Source organism: Peromyscus maniculatus, chromosome 23 (assembly GCF_049852395.1).
Source record: "Peromyscus maniculatus bairdii isolate BWxNUB_F1_BW_parent chromosome 23, HU_Pman_BW_mat_3.1, whole genome shotgun sequence".
NCBI classification, from domain to species: domain Eukaryota; kingdom Metazoa; phylum Chordata; class Mammalia; order Rodentia; family Cricetidae; genus Peromyscus; species Peromyscus maniculatus.
This window is the reverse complement of record NC_134874.1, coordinates 43,641,843-43,663,028: the sequence shown is the minus strand read 5'-3', so window position 1 is coordinate 43,663,028 and position 21,186 is coordinate 43,641,843.

Genomic DNA, 21,186 nt, shown 5'->3' with positions numbered 1-21,186 from the left:
AGGTTACATTTTAGGTGCCATGACAGATACAGTCAAAAGTGGTTCTTTCTCTTCCACAGTCCTCTCTCATTTAACACTAAAATGTATGAGATACATGACCTTGAAATGACCATGTTTACAAGTGTCAGATAAGCCATCAATGAGCATCTTCCAGAATTGACACACATCTCAAAATATGTAGATGCCCCTGCATAAAATCCCCATAGTTTCTACGTTCCAGGAAGACACTGACTTCCAATCAATGCCCAGGCTCTCCTTACCTGCTGCAGTTAGTAAAACTTCTCCTGCCTTTTTGTCTCATCTCTGCTTACTTTGGCTCTGTAGTCACCATCATGAGATCCCTTGGTGTTCCAACATGGTGCCTCTAACCTCTCAGTGTAAACACCCAGCAGGCATCACAGATTCTCTTCCCTACTTTGTCAAGGACCTGTGATGTTAGACTGTAACAGTCTCTTTTTGTGTCTCTTTCAGGGCAAAGAAAGTAAGTCTTCGACTGAGGATGAAGAAGAGACAGTCCACCTGGATGAACATGGTTCAGCAAGCATCTCTTTAGTGGCATGTGGCAATTTGTGGGTATATTCCCAAGAGTGGTATAGGTGGATCTTGAGGTAATTCGGTTCCCATCTTCCTTAGAACCTTCCACACTGGTGTCCATAGTGGCTGGACAAATTTGCACTCCTACTAACAATGGGTGAGTGTTCCCCTTACTCCACATCCTTGCCAGCAGGAGCTGTCACTTGTTTTATTGACCTAAGCCATTGTGATGATGTGAAATGAAATCTGTGAATTGTTCGGATTGTCATGTCCTTGATGGCTAAGGATATTGAACATATCTTTTAAGTGTTTCTCACCCACTTGAGTTTCTCTATGAATCTTCTGTTTAGAACTCTAACCAATTTTTCAGGTGGATTATTTGTTTATCTGATACCTAGTTTTTAGTTTTTGTTATACATTTTGGGTATTATCCCCCTAAAAGGTGTGTCAATGATAAAAAGAAACTTGTCCCATTCTCTAGGTTGCCACTTTGTCTAAATGATGGTGTCATTTTCTGTGCAGAAAGAAGCTTTACAATTTTATGAGGTCTAATTTATCTATTTATTTATTTATTTATTATTTATTTATTTATGTTTGGATTTCTTGCTAATGTTGTTCTGTTCAGCAAATTTTTCTCTGTCATAGAGCTCAAGTTTGTATTTTCTCATCTATCATGTTATTTGTATCTGTTTTTATATTGATCTCTTTGATCCAGTTGGAGTTGACTTTTGTGTAGGGTGATAAGTGTGGGTCCATATCGATTCTTCTACATGAAGGAAACAAGTTTGACCAGTACTGTGTGTTGAGAGTGTCATTTTTACACTGTGTTTTGGACTGCTTTTAGGAGCTAATAAGTGTGTGGATGTATGTCTGAGTTTTCATTCCATGCCATTCATCACAGTGTCTCTTTTTCTGCCAATACCATGCTGTTTTAATAACTATAGCTCTATAGTACAACTTGAAATAGGGATTAATTGATCCATCGCACAGTTCTCTTATTATGAAGAAATCAGATTTTAAAGACAAATACATTATAGTGGCAGTTGCCTGGAACCTTGGAACAGGAGACTTTGGGACAGTAGGATTAGAAGTTCTCACCCAGGCAGGAGTCCATATCCAGTCCCTGCTTCAAACAATAACTAACAAAAGAACACACCAAATTCCAGATACATAGATTAATTTGCTACTCTGCTGCTGTGACAAAACACTGACCAAAAGCAAGAAAGGGAGCAAAGAGTTTATTTCATCACAGTTTCCAGTCCATCATGAAGAGGAAGCCCAGGCAGGAACTCTAGATACTATGGTAAATCTTTTTTCTCACTTCTCCATGAATTGCTTAATGAATCAACAGTGTGGAAACAAATTTGGAGTCCTTCAATTGATTCCCAAGCTCTTGGTGACATGTATGCTCAGGAAAAGGGCCACACCCTGGTTATGGCTGAGATTTTGGGATCTGGAATGGATCCTCCAGGTGTGAGGTTTAATTGAGGGTGATGTCCCACCCCTTCCATGAAATCCAGTAGGATCCCAGTTGGGCCAAGCCTCTTTGAAAATTTTGGGCATGGTCTGTTCACTTCAGGTGGAGTTGTTTCAGGGTTGTGACTTTTTGCCAGAGGCATGGCATCAATAGATGGCAGGTCAGGATGCTGCAGCAGGTGTGGTCCTGTGAAGGGATGAGGCTTCAGGCCTGAATGTGGTCTCCATGCTGAGCTGAAGCAGTGGGTAAAATGGAGCTCAGTTTCTAGGCTCTGACCTCTCCTGACTACATGGAAGTCCTTTGGTGGCCAGTGTGGGTGAGCCAGGGGCCCTTCTTTCAATCTGCCTGCACCTGCAGGGGAGTCTATGCAGGCAAAGATTCTGCTTCCACTCATCCTCCAATCCCCAGACCTCGTATGCGTCCCAGAAAGCTTGCACCTGAGGGCTATCTGACAGGAACAGAGGGACAGAGATCCCAGAGGGAGGCTTTGTGGGGCCATGATTTATTGAGTTTGGAAAACCATGGTGTCATTAAACCTTGTTTATATTCAAAATGATTTAGGATTATTTTGGCTTGTGGATTTACTCTCTAAATATTTATACATGGTGTAAGCAACACACATCAAATGTGAAATTATTAATATAAAATCATCTCATGGTAAATGTGTTCCTTATGTTGCTTAGTATTCCTGCAGAACTCTGAATCCTGCGGTGGTTATTTTTAAGAAGAGAGTATCAATTTTTATTTAGAATGTATTTGTATGTATTGATTTATCTGTACATGAGTTTGTCCGCATAATTTTCAGTTTGTGTATGGAAAAGTCTATCTTCTCCTTGGGCTGGAGAAATGGCTCAGAGGTTAAGCACTGACTGCTCTTCCAGAGCTCCTGAGTTCCGTTTTCAGCAACCACATGGTGACTCACAGCCATCTGCAATGAGAACTAGTGCCCTCTTCTGGCCTGCAGTCATACATGCTTTATACATAATAAATAATTAAATCTTTAAAAAGAAAGTCTATCTTCTCCAATCCCTTAATCCACCTTGCTGTGGGATGCTCTGTATGTCAAATTGCTCTGATTGGTCAATAAATAAAACACTGATTGGCCAGTGGTTAGGCAGGAAGTACAGGCTGATTAACAGAGAGGAGAAAAGAAAGAACAGGAAGGCAGAAGGAATCACTGCCAGCCGCTGCCAGGACAAGGATCATGTGATGATGCCGGTAAGCCATGAGTCACGTGGCAAGGTATAGATTTATAGAAATGGATTAATTTAAGATATAAGAAGAGTTATCGCAGTCCTCGGGGGAGGACTTGTCCTGGAGGAGGTGGGAATGGAGGGTAGGCTGGGGGTACGGGGAGGGGGTGGGAGGGGAAAGAATAGGGGAACCCATGGCTGATATGTAGAACTGAATGGTATTGTAAAATAAAAATATATATATATATATTAAAAAAAAAATAAACATAGTAACCTAGAAAAAATAAAAGTAAAGAAAAAAAAAGAAGAGTTAGCAAGAAGCCTGCCACGGTCGTGTAGTTTGTATCCAATATAAGTCTCTGTGTTTACTTGTTTGGGTCTGAGCAGCTGTGGGACTGGCGGGTGACAAAGATTTGTCCTGACTGTGGGCAAGGCAGGAATACTCTAGGTACACCCCCTAGCATGCAGGTGCACCAGATGGACAGTGTGCTCTCCCTTCTTCCATGCCCCCCCCTCTGATATCATGCCCTTTCAGGCACCAGAAGTGCTCTGGCAGTCTTGGCAAAGACAGCAGAAGGGTGGGGAACCGGCTTATGAGGTCCTACGTGTGCAAACTTGGAGACAAAATGTGTAATTCCTTTAACAGTAGGAGTTAACGTGATTAGTGCTTTGTGTGTGTGTGTGTGTGTGTGTGTGTGTGTGTGTGTGTGTGTGTGTGTGTGTTTGAAGTCTACTATGTTGTGTCCTGGCTGTCCTGAGGCTCACTATGAAGCTCAGGTAATCTTGAACTCTTGATCCTTCTCCCTCTGCCTCCCAAATCTTGACATGACAGGCTTGCCCTGCCACACCCGGACTGTCCATTGATATGTGGCTACATTTACATGTGTGTTCATGAGGGACACAGGCCTGTTGTTTGCTTATTTGGGTATTTGTGAAATGCTGGCTTCAGAGGATGAGGTAGGAAGCATTCCATCAGGTTTTGTACTGCAATGTGATTGTAGGGAATCCTTGGGCCAGAACTCAGAGCGTTTGACTTCTGCACAGGAGGGTTTACTAGGTTCAGTCCTCAATCGACACTGCTAAATAAAAAGGCAGATTGGTACAATTTCTTCCCTCAATATTTGGAGGAATATATGAACACTATTCATTTATAGAACTGAAGCCAAACATGGCAGTTCACACCTTTAATCCAAGCATTCAGGAAGAAGTAGCAGGTGGACCTCTGTGAGTTTTGGAGAATCTCATTTTACATAAAGAATCCCAGGCCAGTCAGGGCTAGTATTTGGTTAATGAGCGGAAGATATTTGCCACCAAACCAAAGGTCTGAATTCAATATTTAGGATTCACATGATTGAAGGTGAGAATTGACTCTGATGAATTATCCTCTGGCTTCCATAGGCACACAGGAGCACACAGAGTCCCAAAGGTGTGTGTGTGTCTAGTGTTTTACATATAATTAAGTATAATTTAAATATAAAAAGTCAAGGAGGCAGTCAAGAGTAGAAAGACACCCAAGATGGATCTCTCACCTCCACATACACATACGTGAGAAAAAAGCTGTATGAACACGAAGAGGCCTGCACAACTCCCCCTCCCCCACACACTGATAATGTGTACAAGAAAGTGGTTTCTTCAATCAGTGTGAGCATCAAGACTGAAATGCAGTCTCCTCACCACAAACATTTTGACACAGTACAGTGAAGGCTTCTTTTCAGCAGTCTAGGAAGATGAATTCCTGATAAAGTCAGTGACTGAAAGGTAACTAAATCCACAGGTTAAAGAAAAGTTTGTGATTTAATTTATCTAAGAACAAAGAAACCCTTGAAAAGAGGAATACAAATTTCAGAAACTGCACAGCAAACACAACTCAGACCAGGTACATATCCACATTTTTTATTTCAGTAGAGAAATAATTCTATAGCAAATTGTTTATATCAAACTATAAAGAACAATATTATATGTGGTAAGAAATGGCTGACTTTGGTAGTTCCAAGGAGCTCATATTTAGCAATAGGAAAATGACTTAAGGACGGATAGGAAAATGAATCCTTGTGGTCAAGGTGTTCACAGATCAATCTATTAGTCACCTTTGAAATAGGACTTGATGCTGAGCATCAGTCAGGGAAGGGTAGGATGAAGGGGCTGATAACACCCAGTAGTGTCTTGCTTCTGTGACTGACATGCTGTGTAGGGTCAGTAACATCCAAGGTCCCCACACTTCATTTCTCCAGTCAGTTCGTAAGCAGAGATTCTCGACCTGTGGGTTTTGACCCCTTTTGAACACCTCTCTCTCCAGAAATATTTACATTATGATTCATAGCCGTTGCAGAATACAGTTCTGAAGTAGCAACAAAAATAATTTCACATTGGGGGATCAGCACACGATGAGGAAGTGTATTAAATAATCACAGCATTAGAAAAGTTTAGAACCACAGCTCAAGGTGTACTAAGGACATGTTGTAACAGGGTGGGACTTACACCGTTCTCAGGAAAGGGTGCTCTTTCAGCCCTGCTCCTTTCCAGCTACTGGAGGACAAAGAAGAGGCCCTGACAGCCTGGGGTGGTGGCACACACATTTAATCCCAGCACTCAAGAGGTAAAGCGGGGAGGATCTCCATGAGTTTGAGGCCAGCCTGGTCTACAGAGTGAGATCCAGGACAGGCACCAAAACTACACAGAGAAACCCTGTCTCAGAAAAACAAAAACAAAACAAAACAAACAAACAACAACAACAACAACAACAAAACCCAAAAATCTTTGGCCCCCATCACTGTTGCCTCCCTCCCTCTTCCTCATGGTGTATATCCGGTTAGGTGCAACAGCACCGGGATTCTGCCTCGAGTCCCCTGCCTGACTTTCCTCATCATGGACCTGGGACCTGAAGACCAAATAAACCCTTTCCTCCCCAGGCTGCTTTTGGTGACGCACTTTGTCACAGCCACCGAAAGCAAACTAGGACACACTGGGACAACCTGAGGAAAGTGGCTCTCTATCAGCTATAAAACAGCTATAAAATAGTATTATTGACAGAATTTTATTACTGTTATAACTATTTTCTTTTTGAGAGAAGGTTTCTCTGGGTTAATAATTCTGGCTGTCCTGGAAATTGCTATGTATATCAAGCTGGCCTCAAACTCAGAGATCCTCCTGCATCTGCTTCATAAGTGCTGGGATTAAAGGTCTGTGCCACTATGCTCAGTGACAGAATTTTATTATAAGGCCCTTCTTTTTAGGAGGAGGTGGGGGAATGTCTTGTGCACAGGTTGAGCTCAAACTGGCTATGCAGTGGTGGATGACCTTGGATAACTGATCTTGGTGCAGGCATTCCAGGCATTTGCTATTATGCCTGGCAAGTTCGACTACTAACAATTGTTTTTGCTTTAAATAAGCTAAGACACTGGGATCTCAGGAGATTTGCTGTCCTTTTTTAAAGGAATTATATTGACTTTGTGCATTGGTGTTTTGCCTGCACGTATGTCGGTGTGAGGATGTCAGATTCCTTGCAACGGCAGTAGCAGCAATTTTGAGCTGCCATGTGGGTGCTAGGAATTGAATCCAGAAGCTCTGGAAGAGCAGCCAGTGCTCTTATGGGCTGAGCCATCTCTCCAGTGCAATGAGTCTTTCTCTGTCCTGCAAGCCAGCTCCCAAATAATGACAGAGACTTGTAATTAATTATGAAAGCTCAGCCTTAGCATAGATTTGTTCTTATACCTTAACACATTTCTATTCATCTATGTCCTGTCATGTACAGCCCATCCTTCTTCCCTGTCTCCTGGCATCTCTCGCATCTACATTCATTACCTCTTTCTTTCTCTCCCTGGATATCCTGTCTACACTGCCTGCCCAGCTATTGGCCATTCAGCTTTTTATTACACCAATCACAGCAAATACACCTTCACAGAGTGTACAACTGTCCTACACCACTCCAGCGCTATGGTTTGGTGTCTTCATTGACAGCCGTTAGATCTTTTCCTGACTTCTGACTACTTTGAAATGAGGATTTTTTGCCAAGCTGCAGGAAGATTTGCTTTCATGGTAGCCTGGCTACCTGCATACTACACAGACACCTTGAGAAGAGACACAAACCATGGCTATGAATAGAATCTATGGCTCAGGTGATAGAGTACCTACCTCCATAGTGTTCACAGAACCCTGGGTTCCATCCCCAGCACAACGTGAGTCAGACTTGGTGGTTCAAGCCTATGTACCACTCTCTGGAGAGGTAGAGTCAGGAGGATCATAAGTTTCAGGTCATCCTTGGCTACACAGTGAGTTTGAGGTCAACCAGGGATACATGGGACCTTGTCTTAAAAGACCAAAAGCCAACATCTTAAAATCTCCAACAGACAAAGAAGTATGCTTAAAGCCAGGAAATGAGCAGTGTGTGTGTGTGTGTGTGTGTGTGTGTGTGTGTGTGTGTGTGTGTGTGTGTGTGTGTACACTCAGGGAAAGTGCTGACTGTATCATCTGATGGCAGCCGCAGCTGAAAGGAAGCACAGTTTGGTGGAAGGAAGTGATTATCAGATGGGAACACCATGGGTCACATGATCTGGTGATCTCCATTGTGGCTGGAGAAAGCTGCCTTGTGTCCATCCGCAGAACTCTTATTGATTGTATCTGTTTGCATGGGTAACAGGTGTTCTGGTATGCTTGAACAAAGGGGTGTACTAAGTTTGGAGTGAGAACATTTAAGACCAATATTCAAACTTGAAAATTATTTTACATTGTTATGAAATCATAATGAGATGTGTTCACTTATTGTGAATAGATGTTTCACCTGTACATCTGTCTCTCTGTCTGTGCACTACACTCTTGCAGTGTCTTCAGAGGCCAGGAAGAGGGTGTTAGATTCCCATGACCTGGACTTATAGATGTGGGTGCTAAGAATCAAACCTGGGCTATTTGGAAGAGTATTAGATGCTTTTTTAAAATTACTTTTTTGAGACAGAGTTTTTTTTTTTGGTGTAGCCTTGGCTATCTGGGGACTCACTATGTAGATCGTGCGGGCTTTGAACCTGGAGTTTCTACCTGCCTCTGCCTCCTGGGAGCTGGGATTAGAGGTGTGCACCACCACCACGGGATTATCACTGGGCTTTCTTGCTGCTGATGCAGCTAATTATGATACACTGAGTTGGAAGTAAGGATGCTAACAGTAACAAACTAAATAAAGTTGGCTTCTAAGGAAGCCCCACCTGTTTCAGGAAAGACAGCCCAGGACAGCCCACAGACTAGGAGAGCAATAACCAAGACCAAGGCTGTTAGAGAAGAAGGCAAGCTTATTTAATTTCCATGATTGGACACCTCCAAGGTCAAAGGCAGCAAAACCAGGCAGCCGGTAGCTAAAGTTATCTGTGCTGATTAGGTTTTGTCAACTTGACAAGCTGGGTTATCTGGGAAGAGAGATTCTCCATTGACAAAACACTTCCATGATATTGCCTGTGGACAAGTCTGTGGGGCATTTTCCTTTTTTTTTAAGGTTAATTTTACTTTTGTTCCTGTGTTCCTTTGTTCCTTTGTTCCTTCGTTCGTTCGTTTTTCGTTCGTTCGTTCTTTCGTTCCTTCCTTCCTTCATTCCTTCCTTTTTCCTCTCTCTCTCTCTCTCTCTCTCTCTCTCTCTCTCTCTCTCTCTCTCTCTCTCTCTCTCTCTCTCTCTCTCTCTCTCTCTCTCTCTCTCTCTCTCTCTCTCTCTCTCTCTCTCTCTCTTTTCTGAGACAAGGTCTCTCTCTGTAGCCCTGGCTGTCCCATAGACTAGGCTATTGTACAAGAGTAATATTGTCGTCCCACTTTTACAGCCAAAGCTACAAACACACACACGACAACTTGTCAAGTCCTGCAGGGAATCCCCCACTTCTACAACATGCCACACAATCAGAGGTAGGTGCCAAGTCCCAGCCCTCTTCTATATCCATAGCTCCATTCATAGGGCTAGGGAAAAGCTCCTTGGACTCACAGCCTGGAGAGGGTTCCAACAGGCCTGCATGCATGATTGTTTGCATATATGCATATGTGCATGCTTGTGTTTGCATGTTTGTATGTGTTAACCTAGTGTGTTGCTATGGGCAGAAGGTACCTAGCAAACACTAAAACCTAACCATGTCTGTGTATGGGGAACTTTGGTTGTTACGGTAGAGATAAATACCAGAACCTGACCCTTGCCTTACATGAACATGAGAGATGTGTCTGGGTGTTTGCCCGTGTCCGGGGTTCCTAGCAGGATGTGACACCTAGCCCTGTGCATGGGACTTTACTGTGTGGCATGGATCTCAGGAGGTCATGATACCTAGCTGTGTAAGAGGAATATTGGCTGTAGGGAAGAATGGACCTAGCCGAAGCTGACACAGCCCTGTTTGGAGGTTTTGGCTCTAATGCAGTTGGAAATCTAACAGATCCTGCTGCATTACTGCATTAGTGTGTGTGTGTGTATGTGTGTGTGTGTGTGTGTGTGTGTGTGTGTGTGTGTGTGTGTGTGTGTACTTGTGAATGAGGGCATGGATTTTGCCATTGTAATGGAGGCAATACCTAGAAAGAACTGTCAAAGGCATGTATTTAGGAGTCTTTGGATCTAGGCAAGTGTATGCCTACAAGGACATCAGCTTAGATGTATTTGTGTGTGTGTGTGTGTGTGTGTGTGTGTGTGTGTGTGTGTGTGTTTAAGAGAGGAGAGACAAGAGAGAGAGAGAGAGAGAGAGAGAGAGAGAGAGAGAGAGAGAGAGAGAGAGAGAGAGAGAGAGAATGGCTGTCAGTAATGGATACCTAGCAGGAGAAGCATCTAGTAGGCTTTGGGCTTTGTCTCTATGTGGGACTCCTCACAGGACCTAACACCTAGAGATGTGAGTGTGCTTGTTTGTTGTGTGGGGGATACCTCTACCTCACAGGACTTAACACCTTGAAGTATGTGGTGCTTTCCTTGTATGATGTCTATCTTCTAGGACCTGAGAGCTAGCTGAGAGTGCACTGGGTTTGTGAAGGCATTTGTAGGAGTGTGCATGCCTGAGTGTGATTCTGAGTGTGTGACTGTGTACCTAGCATTTGATTATAGGGGTGAATACTGGGAAACTAGCTGGGAAAGAGCATTTCACTTTGAATATAGGAAAAGAGGTATGTATCAGGACCTGACACCTAGTCCTAAGTAGACAGCTTTGTCTTTTATGGAGTGGGAACAACAGGACCTGACCTGGGACTCTGTATGTCTGTCTGTATCTGTCTTTTCTGTTTGTCTGTTTGTCTCTGTCTCTCTGTCTGTCTCTGTGTATGTGTGTGGCTGAATTGATGGACACCCAGAAGGGCAGCACATAGATGGCTGTGTGTAAATAGGGCTTTGGCTGAATGGGGGAGACATTGAAGGACATGACAGCTGGGTAAGTGTTCATGACAACATGCATGGGATGATACAAGAATGTGTGCTTGAGTGTGTTTGGCTGTGCACCAGGCATTTGACAATGTGGAGGGGTACCAGTACTAGAAAACTAGCTGTGTAACTTATTGGATCTTCAGATGCAGGGGAAGAGATACCTAGCAGGATGTGACACCTTCCTCTGGGTGTGCAGCAATACTATAGCGGAGGTGATTCCTATCAGGAATGTGACCTAACCATGTATGTATATGTGGTGTAAGGGAAGAGATGAATACTAGACCCTGACACTTGTGTTATATGTATATGGGGACTGTGTATGGCCTCTGTGACTGTAGGTGAGTGGATACTAAGAAAGACCAGATACCCAGCTCTTTGCATGGGACTTTGGCCTTTGCATTATTGATCTCTAGGAGGACATGCTACCCAACAGTGTAGAGGAGCATTTTCTTGAATGGAGAGTTGACCTAGCAGGACCTGACACCTAGGCATGTGTGTTTGGCTCTGGCTGTAGAAGACAGGATTCCTAGTAGTACCTGACACCTAGCAATTTGAGGATGGTTTTTAACTTAAGTGTTTGGACACCTTACAGATGATGATACCTTGTCTTATCAGCAAAGAAAAAAAAATGGCTTCTCTACACATTAAACATATAGTCAAATTCCTCACCCAGGCCTATAATTGTAAAGCCCCTCAATTCTTGTTTTCTACCCTTATTATTGAAAATCCCTCAATCCATATCTTGAAAATACTTTCTCTGATTAACTTCATTAATAATATACTGACCCTGGAGTTCTATTTCCCTAGTCACTGACATGTATTTTCTAAGACAGGTATCTCCATAACAATGCAGCACACTTTCTGACCAATGACCACAAGTCAATTGCACACGTACACACACACAGAGACACATACAGAGACACCCCCACAGACACACCCACACACACTTTTCCTTATAACATCATCTGCCAGAAAGAAACGTAACAGAGAAATAAGGGAACTAACAGATATTTGGACTCAAATGGACTCAAGAATATTCCATTCTAACACAAAAGGATATACCTTCTTTTCTGTACCCCAATGGAACCTTCTCCAAAATCGACCACATGCTTGGTCATAAAAAAAATCTCAACAGATACAAAAAAAATTGAAATAACCTCCTATATCTTATTGGAACACCATGGCTTAAAGTTAGATTTCAACAACAACAAAAATTACAGAAACTCTACGATCTCTTGGAAACTGAATCATGCCCAGTTAAATCACCAATGGGTCAAGAAAGAAATAAAGAAAGAAAGATTTCCTAGAATTCAATAAAAACAAATGTACAACCTACCCAAACTTATGGGACACTATGTAAGAAGTGATAAGAGGAAATTCATAGCTCTAAATGCCCACATATAGAAGTTGGAAAATTCTCACAGTAGTGACTTAACAGCACAACAGAAAGCTCTAGAACGAGAAGAAACAAACTCACCCAGGAGAAACAGACACCAGGAAATAATCAAATTGAGGGCTGAAATCAATAAAATAGAAAAAAAGGACAATACAAAGAATCAATGAAAGGAAGAGTTGGTTCTTTGAGAAAATCACAAAATAGACAAACCCTTATCCAAATTAACCAAAAAGCAGGGAGAGAACATCCAAATTAACAAAATCTCAAATGAAAATGGAGACATAACAACAGACAATGAGGAAATCCAGAGAATCACCAGGTCATATTTCAAATATCTGCACTCCACAAAATTGGAAAATCTGAAATAAATGGACGATTTTTTGGACAGGTACCCCACACTAAAGTTAAATCAAGACCAGATAAACTATTTAAACAGAACAATAACCCCTAAGGAAATAGAAACAGTCATTAAAAGTCTCTCAGCCAAAAAAGCCCAGAACCATATGGCTTCAGCGCAGAATTCTACCAGATTTTCAAAGAAGAGCTAATACCAATACTCTTCACATTGTTCCACACAATAGAAACAGAAGGAATATTATCAAATTCTCTTAATGATGCTACAGTTACCCTGATACCCAAACCACATAAAATGCAACAATGAAAGAGAATTACAGACCAATGTCCCTCATGCAAAAATACTCAATAAAATACTGGCTAACCAAATCCAGGATCACATCAAAAAAATTCTCCACCATGACCAAGTAGGCTTCATCTCAGGGATGCAAGGTTGGTTCAACATATAAAAATCTGTCAATGTAATACACCATATAAACAAAATGAAAGAAAAAACACATGCTCTTCTAATTGGTTGCTGATGCAGATGCAGAGATCCACGGCCAGGCACCAGGCTGAGCTCCGGGAATCCAATCAATGCAAGAAAGGAGGGATTCTTCAGGTGGGGGACATCAACATCATGATGGGAAGATGTGCAGAGATGACCAGCCATACTAGAGGAAGCCCACGAACTGTGAACTAGTGGCTGTGGAACACCTATGGTACTGGACTAGGCCCTCTGGATATGGAAAAAAGTCATTTGGCTGGAACTGTTTGGGGCACACATGCACAGGGATCGGAATCTATGCCTGGTGCATGGGCAGGGTTTGGGAATCCAATGATTGTGGTGTGACACATAGCACAGCCTTGGTGCAGTGGGAAGGGGCTTGGATCTGCCTAGGCTCAGTGTACCCAGCTCTGCTGACTCCCCATGGGATACCTTGATTTGGGGGATGTGGAGATATGGGGTGGCTTGTGAGAGAGGGCTGGGTGGTGGTACGAGGTACGAGGTGGGATCTGTGGGTGGTATGTAGAGGGAGTAGAAATTTTCTTAATAAAGATAAATGAAAAAAATGTATTTAGTGCAGTAAATTTGAAAATATTTTCTATACAGGAGAGAAAAAAACATATGGAAATAAAAGATTGAATTTTCAAAAATGAAAATTGGGTAGCATTTAATGAGGGAAGCGATAATTTAAGCACAAATTATCACTAGAACAAAAACAAATATTTAATATACTCTTATTGCATCTTGTCGTTCCTTGTTCAGTTGCTATCTTGTGGGAGCCTGCTCTTTTCTAAAGGGACACAGAGGAGCAGTGGATCTGGTGGAGAGAGGAGGTGAGGGGCACCTGGGAGGAGTGGAGGGAGGGGAGGATGAAGTCAGGATGTACTGTATGAAGAAAAATAAATATAAAGAAAAACTGAAAAAACATGAATATAAATATGTGCTGTGAATATCACTCTATATAAATAAAACACTGATGGCCAGTGACCAGACAGGAAGTATAGACAGGACAAGGAGAGAGGAAAATTGGGGAAACAGGAAGAAGGGGAGAGAGCCACTGCAGCCACCACAAGGACAAGCAGCATGTAAAGATGCCGGTAAGCCACCAGCCACGTGGCAAGGTGTAGATTTATAGAAATGGGTTAATTTAAGATATAAGAACAGTTAGCAAGAAGCCTACCACGGCCATACAGTTTATAAGTAATATAAGCGTCTGAGTGATTATTTTATATGTGGATTGTGGGACTGGGGGCTTGGTGGAACCTGGAGAGAAGCCCTCCAGCAACAAATGGCGCCCAATGGCTCGAGTTTCCACCTTAAACCTGAGAATATTTAATAACCAATTCTAAACAGAGCCAAAACCAGGTTCCTGCTTCATGTCTCATAAGGGCAGCTAGATGCCGCAAAATGCAGCTTTAAACACTGGCAGGTTGCTGGCATGTGTGTTTCACTGGCAGTATGGCAGGAATGAGGCGTCTGCCAGCGGCACATTACGCTGTGTGGTAGATTTAGTCTTTACTAGTACTTAAAAAAAAAAAAGAGGTTTCTGGGCTACACGCTGCTTTGATAAAAGCGTAGACCTACTATTTCTGAGACTTGATGACTCCCAGAGCTGGAGAAAACGTACCACCACCATTTTGAAAAGCTGAAGGGGGAGGAGCCAGCAGCCACAGCGCCATTTCAGGCTTAGAAGGGTAAGTTTAAAGCAATAGGTTAGCAATAAGACTGATTCAGATGAAATAGTTTATAATGCATGTAAAAATGTAGGTAGGCTTAAAAGAGAAAAAAATATATACCGTTATATAAACAAATAGTATCTAAAAATAAAGTGTTTAAAAAACAGTAAAGGTAATAAGCCCCATAAAGATGGCTATCACACAGAAAATCTGGATTATGTTGTCTTTGATATTTGTAACTAAAGAAAATCATTTGATTGTAAAAGCTGTTCAGTTATGCCAAAATGTAAATTTTAAAGGTACCTTGACTTCAAAATTTGGATATAAGGATATGTTACTTTGGAAAAGAGGTTCTGCTTTTGTTTTCACAGAAAGCCAGAGGCTATGGATTTGTTCCAGATTAAGATACATCAGGTTTGCCCAGCCAAGACCCCCTGAAAGATCTCCAATGACACCATGGCACAGATGATCCAACATCCAGAATGGTTTCAAGGCAACTGGCTCCCACAATACAGCCTCAAGGACTACCCCATAGGCCTAAAATTTTCTTTGTGTCCCCATAAGATACAGCGCCCCCTCCAGCAGGAAGTAGTAAGAGATGCTACGCCCAAATTCCCAAATATACCAAGCTGGCTTTAGAGGTGGAATTGGCTCACTCCCCATCTAAACCCAGACATATTGCTTTAAAAAATGGTTAAGAGATTTTTGTGTCCCAAATCACAAGTGCCCTCTGGTGTGGGACAGAGAAAAACCAATATTTTTATTTAAAACAGGTTGATTATAAATGCGATCTCTTTCTAAAACTGAAAAGGGGATATGATATAGATATATAGGATATAAAGATGATAAGAAAATGGGTAGATTAATGAACCTACTTTTAAAGAACAACAATGTTCTTGTTTAAAATGTTTTACATTGGTGTAGATTTTAGTTTATGTTTAAAATGTTTTGCATTGGTATAAATTTTAGTTTTTTTGATATAAACTTGAAGTTAATTTTGTTATACTGTATATATATATATATGTATATATATATATTTCTATTCTTGTTTGAGGTATTATGTTTATGTAACTCATTTAAAATTGTAATGGATAATTAAAAATAGATTAATAATTAGTCATCTATGATAATCATATTTGTAGTCATGTTAGTTAAGTCTTCTAGGTATACATAGATATATTTCAGATAGATAGGTAATCTTCAAAAACTTCATAGACCTAGAGAATATGACATTTAAATAACTTAGAATTCTGTTGACATGAATCACAATTGCTCCTAGTTGCACAATTTGATCCCGAGAGAATGTTGGGCTTCTAAGACATTTCCATTCGGAAGTTTGTCTTCTTGGCACAAAATGGTCTACTGGGCAAAGAACTGCCCTTGCTTTGACAGATGACAGTACAATTGCAATGCTGTCCTTTCTGGACAAGCGAGACACAAGAAAGCGACCACTGTACTCTGCCAAGACAGGGTAAGATGGTCTTTCAGAATTCCTGCTTATAAAAAATGGTCTGTCATATACTCTAGGCCTGTAGCCAATTTGAATGCACCAACAATGCTGAAAAACATTAGGTGACTGTCCAGACTGCCAGCTGTCTTGGTCTACTCTTGCAAGATTCCTGAAAGTTGCTTGCATCCATCTACCATTTCTCAGGTACCATTATGTTCCTTCTCAGGTCTTTGATGTGGTTAAAGACTAGATAGTTGTAATTTCCTCAGTTATGATAAAATATAAGTTAGATATAAAACTTTAAACTCACAAATATAAGATAGATAGGACATCTTCTTTAATATAGTAACTGTAATTCTTGCTCGATAATTGTTTTGTTATATGTAATTTTACTATGTTAAAGTTAAAACCTTCCTTTTTAAAAAAAGAAGAAAAGGGGAAGTGCTGTGGATATCACTCTATATAAATAAAACACTGATGGCCAGTGACCATACAGAAAGTATAGGCGGGACAAGGAGAGGGGAAATTGGGGAAACAGGAAGAAGGGGAGAGAGACACTGCAGCCACCACAAAGACAAGCAGCATGTAAAGACGCCAGTAATCCACCAGCCACGTGGGAAGGTATAGATTTATAGAAATGGGTTAATTTAAGATATAAGAATAGTTAGCAAGAAGCCTGCCACGGCCATGCAGTTTATAAGTAATAAACGTGTCTGAGTGATTATTTTATATGTGGATTGTGGGACTGGGGGCTTGGTGGAACCTGGAGAGAAGCCCTCTAACAACAAATATGAAACAGCAAATCTGTACTCCAGGGGCCAAAATGAGCAAACTGGAAATCAACTTATCCAATCTCAACAATTAGCAGCAATGATCCGCAAGTATTTCAGTAGTCTGTAAACCTGAGGGAAGGCACACTTTCAAGCACATATCATAAAAGAAGCATTTACCTAGTTTCCAAACCATGTAAGACATTTAAAAAAGATTCTAGTATCAGACAATATCCTTGTGTGACAGATTGAAAAAATCTGAATGAGAGTAATTGATAGCTCCTATCAAATTCAACAACACATTAATAAGACCAGACTTCTTGATCAAGTTGTCTTTAACCAGGAACACCCAAGATTTGTCAACGGACACAAATTGCCAAAGAACACAGCTTACACACCACGTGAGGAGTCCTAAATCAGATATCAGTGGAATGAAATGACTAATTCAGGAGGAAACCTGGGATTAGTGAAAGTGTTACTACAATCAGCAAGTTCCACAAACAAAAGTGTCACATTTTGTTCACTCTAGGTCATGAGCAGGCAGGGGAATAGCCTGTGTATATGGTTCCAATTCAATGGGACTTGTACCATTGAAAAAGTTCTTGTCCAATTCAATGGGTTGGTGATTTTTTAACTTATTTTTCGTTAATATATTAAATTAATTATTAAATCATTTTTTCATTCACGTTCTTGCTCCCAAGGACAAATGCCCTTAGCAGAGAGGGCTGCTATCCCTCCCCATTCCACTCTTGTTACTTTTTCAGAAGCCACAAAGATTCATTGCTGTCACAAAGTCATACATACATTGATCATATCTCTCCCACCCACCCCATGAATACGATCAATGAGGTCCCCAAGTAGCCTAAATTCCAGATCCCATGCTCTGTCATGTAGCATAGTTCCTATGTTAACCAAGCCTGCTTCGTGGTGTTGAAGCAACTACTTTCCCCTCAGAAACCATGAAGTTCATGGAGATATACTTTGTCTGGCAGGAATAAAACTCCTTCAGAAACCCAGTGAGTGTCCAGTCCATCTTTGCTAATGACCTTTTGTCTGAAAGGAAGATCGATCCTAGCATCACTGTCCTTCTGTATGCTCTGGCCATTCCGTCCCTCCCCTCATGAAATGTAGGAAATACAGCTAGGTGGTGGTGTCACATGTCTTTAATGCCAGGACTTGGGAGGCAGAGCCAGGGGGATTCGTCCTCACATACAAATTGACACAAAGCAGAGCATGCACACAACATTGAGGTAAGTCCTATATCAGACATCAAAAAAATGAAATGCCTTTTTCAGGAACACATTTGGAACTAGAGAAAGTGTTACTTCAAATATTCCAGTTCCACAAACACAAGTTTCACATTTTGTTTCCTAGGGGTCCTGAACATGTAGAGGGAAGAACGTTAGATCATTAGGAAGTACTTGTCACAGTCGATGTGTGGATAAGTCAAATAGAGCATGTACATAGGATCAAAATGCAACATAGTCAGATTGGGAATTCAGGATTAAATTCCTCATGCCATAGAGATAATCTATACCAGTATGTGTGTAAATTACACACAAACAAAGGCAAAAATGACAAAGAAAAGAAGTTGATAAAAGGAAAATGAGGTGGAACGAGGAAAAAGAACTTACAGGCAAAAATCAAAACCCAAACCAATGATGTCAATAAAGCAATGAATAGATACCAAGAGACAAAAGCCCAAACTTAAAACCAGGTTAATGTACTCACTAAGTTGAGAATCCTACAGGTTTTGCAAAGTCCAAATCTAGCAGATACAACTGAATCCAACTGCTCTTCAGAGAACCAACTGCTTCTCTGAAGTACAAAGATGAAACCCAGCCCTAGGTGGCGCCCTTTTATTGGCTGATATCTAGCTTACATCACTTGGACTCCTTGTGATGTCACATGCAATGGTCCATTCAAGGCTTGGCAAAATCCATAGTGATTTTTTTCTCTCACTTTCTTGTTTCTGCCACTCTACTTCTAATTTTTCTCATGTGTGGTCTAATAGTTGGCAAAGAAGGCAGAGTTTATTTAACTTAAGATTTATAGAAACACAATTCAACACAAGGGGAGGAAATAATATCGTGGACATCAGCAGAGTTGTCCAGTCAGTCATATGGCATTTGTAATCTTGATATTCTTGTCTCATATCCTTGTCCTCCCCAAGTAGTATTAGTGTGATCTTAAGCATGTGTCTCTAGTCAGGCAGTGTCAAGTTACCTTTTAGTTGCCATGACAGATACAGTCAATCAGTGGTTCTTTCTCTCCTCCAGTCCTCTCTCATTTAACACTAAAATGCATGAGATACATGACCTTGAACTGACCATGTTGAAAAGTGTCCTATTCTCCTTCAATGAGCATCTTCCATAATTGACACACTGCTGAAAATATGTAGAAACACTACATAAAATCCCTCTAGCTTCTATGTTCCAGGAAGACACTGTCTTCCAATCAATGCCCAGGCTCTCCTTACCTGCTTCAGTTAGTAAAACTTCTCCTGCCTTTGTGTCTCATCTCTGCTTACTTTGGCTCTGTAGTCACCAACCAACCACCAAACATTAAAGACCATCAGCTCAAATTTGAAAATTATTTTCCATTGTTATAAAATCAGAATGAGATATAGTCACTTTTTGTGAATGGTTTTTTGCCTGCATTGTCTGTCTATCTGTGCACTACCCTCCTCTGTGTCTGCAGAGGCCAGTAAGAGGGTCTTAGATTCCCATGACCTGCAGTTACAGATGTGGGTGCTTGGATACATACCTGGGCTAATTGGAAGAGTATCTGATGCTTTTTATTTTTTAATTTATTTTTTTGAGACAGAGTTCTTTTGTGTAGCCTGGCTATCCGGGAACTCACTATGTAGACCAGGCTGCCCTCATATCTAGAGGTTCTGCCTACCTCTGCCTCCTGGGAGCTAGGATTAAAGGTGTGCACCACCACCACCAGGTTATCAGCATGATTCCTTGCTGCTGGTGCAGCTAATTATGATATTCTGAGTTGGAAGTAAGGATGCTAACATTAACAAACTAAATAAAGTTGGCTTCTAAGGAAGCCACTACATGTTTCAGGAAAGACAGCCCAGGACAATCCATAGACAAAGAGAGCAATAACCAAGACCACAGCTGTTAGAGAAGAAGGCAAACTTATTTAATTTCCATGTTTGGACACCTACAAGGTCAAAGGCACCAAAGACAGGCAGGCTATAGCAAAAGAATATCCGTGTTGATTAGGTTTTGTCAACTTGACAACAACCTGGGTTATCTAGGAAGAGAGATCCTCCATTGAGAAACACTTTCATGAGATTGCCTGTAGGGGCATTTTCCTTTTTCGGTTAATTTTTTCCTTCCTTCCTTCCTTCCTTCCTTCCTTCCTTCCTTCCTTCCTTCCTTCCTTCCTTCCTTCCTTCCTTCCTTCCTTCCTTTCTTCTTTCTTTCTTCTTCTTCTTCTTCTGTTCTTTCTTTCTTTCTTTCTTTCTTTCTTTCTTTCTTTCTTTCTTTCTTTCTTTCTTTCTTTGTTCCTTTCTTTCTTTCTTTCTTTCTTTCTTTCTTTCTTTCTTTCTTTCTTTCTTTCTTCTTTCTTTCTTTGTCTTCCTTCCTTCCTTCCTTCCTTTCTTTCTTTCTTAATTTATTTCTTTCTCTTTCTCTTTCTGTCTCTCTCTTTTCCCTCCTTCCTTTCTGCATTCCTCTCTCTTTCTCCTACTTTATGTCTCTCTCTTTGTTTCTTTTCTGAGACAAGGTCTCTGTATACCTGGCTGTCCCATAGACAAAGCTATTGTACAAGGGTAGCATTGTTGTCCCACCCTTACAGTCAAAGCTACAAAAACACACATGACAACTTGTCAGGTCCTACAGGGAATCCCCCACTTCTACAACATGTCACACACTCAGAGGTAGGTGCCAAGTTCCAGCCCTCCCCTAAATCCATAGCTCCTATCATGGGGCAAGGGAAAAGCTCCTTGGACTCACAGCCTGGAGTGGGTTCCAACAGGCCTGCATGCATGATTGTTTGCATATGTGCATATGTGCATGCTTGTGTTTATATGTTTGTTGTGTTAACCAGGTGTGTTGCTGTGGGGGAGAAGGTACCTAGCTGATCCTAAAACCAAACCATGTTTGTGTATGTGGAACTTTGGTTGTTAGGGTAGAGACAAATATCTGATCTGACACTTGCCTTATATGAATATGAGAGCTGTGTCTGGGGTGTTTGCTGTAGGTGAGGGGGTTCTTAGCAGGATGTGACACCTAGCCCTGTGCATGGGACTTTACTGTGTAGCAGTGGATCTCGGGAGCTCATGATACCTAGCTATGTAAGAGGAATATTGGCTGTAGGGAAGAATGGACCTAGCAGAAGCTGACACAGCCCTGTTTGGAAGGTTTTTGCTCTAATGAAGTTGGAAATCTAACAGATCCTGCTGCAATACTGCATTAGTGTGTGTGTGTGTGTGTGTGTGTGTGTGTGTGTGTGTGTGTGTACTTGTGAATGAGGGGGTGGC